The sequence below is a fragment of the Schistocerca cancellata genome, unplaced genomic scaffold, assembly GCF_023864275.1.
Source record: "Schistocerca cancellata isolate TAMUIC-IGC-003103 unplaced genomic scaffold, iqSchCanc2.1 HiC_scaffold_1054, whole genome shotgun sequence".
Taxonomy (NCBI): domain Eukaryota; kingdom Metazoa; phylum Arthropoda; class Insecta; order Orthoptera; family Acrididae; genus Schistocerca; species Schistocerca cancellata.
In genome coordinates this window covers 55,001-60,000 of record NW_026047054.1, presented here as the reverse complement: position 1 = coordinate 60,000, position 5,000 = coordinate 55,001, and the positions used below count along the sequence as shown (strand labels likewise).

At 52.6% G+C, this 5,000-nt stretch overlaps 1 non-coding gene across 1 annotated transcript in view; it reads left to right on the top strand.

Moving 5' to 3' along the window:
- The first annotated feature begins 3,815 nt into the window (after positions 1-3,815).
- Positions 3,816-5,000, top strand: part of LOC126151308 (small subunit ribosomal RNA) — a 1,909-nt gene continuing 724 nt past the window's right edge. The window contains exon 1 of the ribosomal RNA XR_007531931.1: positions 3,816-5,000. This exon is cut by the window's right edge and continues 724 nt beyond it. This is a non-coding gene — a ribosomal RNA (small subunit ribosomal RNA).

The window sequence follows — 5,000 nt, the reverse complement described above, 5'->3', positions numbered from 1 at the left end:
TTAACTTAACCAAATTCGTAACGCAATTTGTACCGCAATGTAACGCAATGTGTACCGCAATGTAACGCAATGTGTACCGCAATGTAACGCAATGTGTACCGCAATGTACCGCAATGTGTACCGCAATGTACCGCAATGTGTACCGCAATGTGTAACGCAATGTGTAACGCAATGTGTACCGCAATGTGTACCGCAATGTGTAACGCAATGTGTACCGCAATGTGTAACGCAATGTGTACCGCAATGTGTAACGCAATGTGTACCGCAATGTAACGCAATCTGTACCGCAATGTAACGCAATTTGTACCGCAATGTAACGCAATTTGTACCGCAATGTAACGCAATTTGTACCGCAATGTAACGCAATTTGTACCGCAATGTAACGCAATTTGTACCGCAATGTAACGCAATTTGTACCGCAATGTAACGCAATTTGTACCGCAATGTAACGCAATTTGTACCGCAATGTAACGCAATTTGTACCGCAATGTAACGCAATTTGTACCGCAATGTAACGCAATTTGTACCGCAATGTAACGCAATTTCTACCTTAACCTAACCCACGTTGTGCCTTAACCTAACCCACGTTGTGCCTTAACCTAACCCACGTTGTGCCTTAACCTAACCCACGTTGTGCCTTAACCTAACCCACGTTGTGCCTTAACCTAACCCACGTTGTGCCTTAACCTAACCCACGTTGTGCCTTAACCTAACCCACGTTGTGCCTTAACCTAACCCACGTTGTGCCTTAACCTAACCCACGTTGTGCCTTAACCTAACCCACGTTGTGCCTTAACCTAACCCACGTTGTGCCTTAACCTAACCCACGTTGTGCCTTAACCTAACCCACGTTGTGCCTTAACCTAACCCACGTTGTGCCTTAACCTAACCCACGTTGTGCCTTAACCTAACCCAAGTTGTGCCTTAACCTAACCCAAGTTGTGCCTTAACCTAACCCAAGTTGTGCCTTAACCTAACCCAAGTTGTGCCTTAACCTAACCCAAGTTGTGCCTTAACCTAACCCAAGTTGTGCCTTAACCTAACCCAAGTTGTGCCTTAACCTAACCCAAGTTGTGCCTTAACCTAACCCAAGTTGTGCCTTAACCTAACCCACGTTGTGCCTTAACCTAACCCAAGTTGTGCCTTAACCTAACCCACGTTGTGCCTTAACCTAACCCACGTTGTGCCTTAACCTAACCCACGTTGTGCCTTAACCTAACCCACGTTGTGCCTTAACCTAACCCACGTTGTGCCTTAACCTAACCCACGTTGTGCCTTAACCTAACCCACGTTGTGCCTTAACCTAACCCACGTTGTGCCTTAACCTAACCCACGTTGTGCCTTAACCTAACCCACGTTGTGCCTTAACCTAACCCACGTTGTGCCTTAACCTAACCCACGTTGTGCCTTAACCTAACCCACGTTGTGCCTTAACCTAACCCACGTTGTGCCTTAACCTAACCCACGTTGTGCCTTAACCTAACCCACGTTGTGCCTTAACCTAACCCACGTTGTGCCTTAACCTAACCCAAGTTGTGCCTTAACCTAACCCAAGTTGTGCCTTAACCTAACCCAAGTTGTGCCTTAACCTAACCCAAGTTGTGCCTTAACCTAACCCAAGTTGTGCCTTAACCTAACCCAAGTTGTGCCTTAACCTAACCCAAGTTGTGCCTTAACCTAACCCAAGTTGTGCCTTAACCTAACCCAAGTTGTGCCTTAACCTAACCCACGTTGTGCCTTAACCTAACCCACGTTGTGCCTTAACCTAACCCACGTTGTGCCTTAACCTAACCCACGTTGTGCCTTAACCTAACCCACGTTGTGCCTTAACCTAACCCACGTTGTGCCTTAACCTAACCCACGTTGTGCCTTAACCTAACCCACGTTGTGCCTTAACCTAACCCACGTTGTGCCTTAACCTAACCCACGTTGTGCCTTAACCTAACCCACGTTGTGCCTTAACCTAACCCACGTTGTGCCTTAACCTAACCCACGTTGTGCCTTAACCTAACCCAAGTTGTGCCTTAACCTAACCCACGTTGTGCCTTAACCTAACCCAAGTTGTGCCTTAACCTGCTCTGTAATTGGCATATGACACGTTACATTAATCCAGTGTTGTCTAACCACAACCCTCTGAATATAGTTCGCTACTCGCACCGCCCACCCTCTTGTGTATCGTTTCATGTTCAACACTTCGCAAGTGTTGCTTACTTTTTACATGCTCCCGCTGTACACTGTAATGTGGACGACTGCAGGATGTACATCGCCCCCACCCTCCCCCCTGCCTTCGCACGCTGGTCGTTCAGGTGCTTGCGTGTTCAATGCCCTTCGCAGCTGTTCACTGGCATTCGCATGTCGAAGCGCTCAGTCTACGTCGTGGTACGGCCTGTGTCCACTGTCCGCTGATGTCGTAAGCTTAACCCTCACATTGTACTGCACATAGGTCCGTATGTACTGCATGATACGCTGTGGCACATGTGTGACCGTACAACGACTGCGCCCAACAACAGCGAACCATACGGTCCAAATGTTGTGCACTCAGCCACGTGCCGTCTCCCCATAACAGCTACATTGCAGTGTGGTACGCCATAGAGACGTGTGGGATTAACGGACGCCCTGGATGGCGATCAGCATGAGCCGTCTGTTGATGTAGTGGCGCGTGTATTCAAACGTAGTCGTCTCTTCTCACACAGTGTGATAGCATGGTGCACCGCGTTCCACATCTGCGACATGGTACAGATGCTGGTTGACAGTCGGTCTCGTAATGGACATCGCATACGTAGGGGGCCACCTCCCACGTGTTCTCTAGTCGTGCACATTTTGTTGCGTGTATGTGGGCAGACGTAGTGTGTCGTGACACCTAACAGACAGGTATGCAATAATCGTTGCATTTGCAAACTGGGATGGACGTCTACGTTTGCTGGTGACGTTACGCAAATGAACAACTGGTAAACCCATTGTGGTGCGGTTGTTGTTGCTGGAGGTAAATCAGTAAGGGCAAATCTGTGTGTGAAGCGATACGCGGCGGTGGCTGGGTGGGACCGTCCCCGGCCGGTGAGGGGGGGCCGCCCGGCGTGCTGGCCGCGCGGTGCGTGGGCGCACGCGCTACAGCCGGCTGGTGGGGGCGCCCAGTGGCAGGCGCGCCGGCCGACGGACGCGGCAGGCGGCGCAGCTGCGCGCCGGGGCACCCTGCGCGCGGCGCCGGGCGGCCAAAGTGGGTCCTCGCGGGCCCGGTGCGAAGCGCGGTGGACATCTGCAGTGTGCTGGTCCGACTGAGGACTGTGTGCGTTGAGGATGCGCCGCCGCCCGGCACTCGGCGCCGCGACGCCGTCTGCTGCTCGGTCGCCCCAGCGGTTCTCGCTGGTGGTTTGTATCGCAGTTGTGCAGACGTGTTGGCACGTGCGCTGTGCTGGGAGAGTTCGCTTCGGCACCCACGTGGGGCCTTTGCCCTTCTGTGGCGCTGGCGTTGGAGCTGCCGGTCACCGTAGGTGGCGCGTGTTGTCTCCCGCCGGCAATGCCACGACAGCACGCTCCCGGGCCTCTGTCGGCAGCGGCAAGCTCAGTTGGGAGCACGGGTGGTCGCACCTAAAGCGTCTACTCGCCTAACTCCGGGCGATTGCGCCTCTCTCGAACCCGACCAAGTACTTAGGACGGCGCTGCGCGCCGCCGGGACCTGAGAGGGTTTCGAGGTGTATTGTGCAGGGGAGCTCAGCCTCCTCCTGTTTGCAGAATAATTGAGCGGACGCTTGCGTGTTCGCGCGGGCCCCTGGGACACACTCCCGGGCGGCCGGCTGCTCAGCTCTAGTTGACGCAGCTCCCTGGTTGATCCTGCCAGTAGTCATATGCTTGTCTCAAAGATTAAGCCATGCATGTCTCAGTACAAGCCGCATTAAGGTGAAACCGCGAATGGCTCATTAAATCAGTTATGGTTCCTTAGATCGTACCCACGTTACTTGGATAACTGTGGTAATTCTAGAGCTAATACATGCAAACAGAGTCCCGACCAGAGATGGAAGGGACGCTTTTATTAGATCAAAACCAATCGGTCGGCTCGTCCGGTCCGTTTGCCTTGGTGACTCTGAATAACTTTGGGCTGATCGCACGGTCCTCGTACCGGCGACGCATCTTTCAAATGTCTGCCTTATCAACTGTCGATGGTAGGTTCTGCGCCTACCATGGTTGTAACGGGTAACGGGGAATCAGGGTTCGATTCCGGAGAGGGAGCCTGAGAAACGGCTACCACATCCAAGGAAGGCAGCAGGCGCGCAAATTACCCACTCCCGGCACGGGGAGGTAGTGACGAAAAATGACGATACGGGACTCATCCGAGGCCCCGTAATCGGAATGAGTACACTTTAAATCCTTTAACGAGTATCTATTGGAGGGCAAGTCTGGTGCCAGCAGCCGCGGTAATTCCAGCTCCAATAGCGTATATTAAAGTTGTTGCGGTTAAAAAGCTCGTAGTTGGATTTGTGTCCCACGCTGTTGGTTCACCGCCCGTCGGTGTTTAACTGGCATGTATCGTGGGACGTCCTGCCGGTGGGGCGAGCCGAAGGCGTGCGACCGCCTCGTGCGTGTTCGTGCGTCCCGAGGCGGACCCCGTTGAAATCCTACCAAGGTGCTCTTTATTGAGTGTCTGGGTGGGCCGGCACGTTTACTTTGAACAAATTAGAGTGCTTAAAGCAGGCAAGCCCGCCTGAATACTGTGTGCATGGAATAATGGAATAGGACCTCGGTTCTATTTTGTTGGTTTTCGGAACCCGAGGTAATGATTAATAGGGACAGGCGGGGGCATTCGTATTGCGACGTTAGAGGTGAAATTCTTGGATCGTCGCAAGACGAACAGAAGCGAAAGCATTTGCCAAGTATGTTTTCATTAATCAAGAACGAAAGTTAGAGGTTCGAAGGCGATCAGATACCGCCCTAGTTCTAACCATAAACGATGCCAGCCAGCGATCCGCCGCAGTTCCTCCGATGACTCGGCGGGCAGCCTCCGGGAA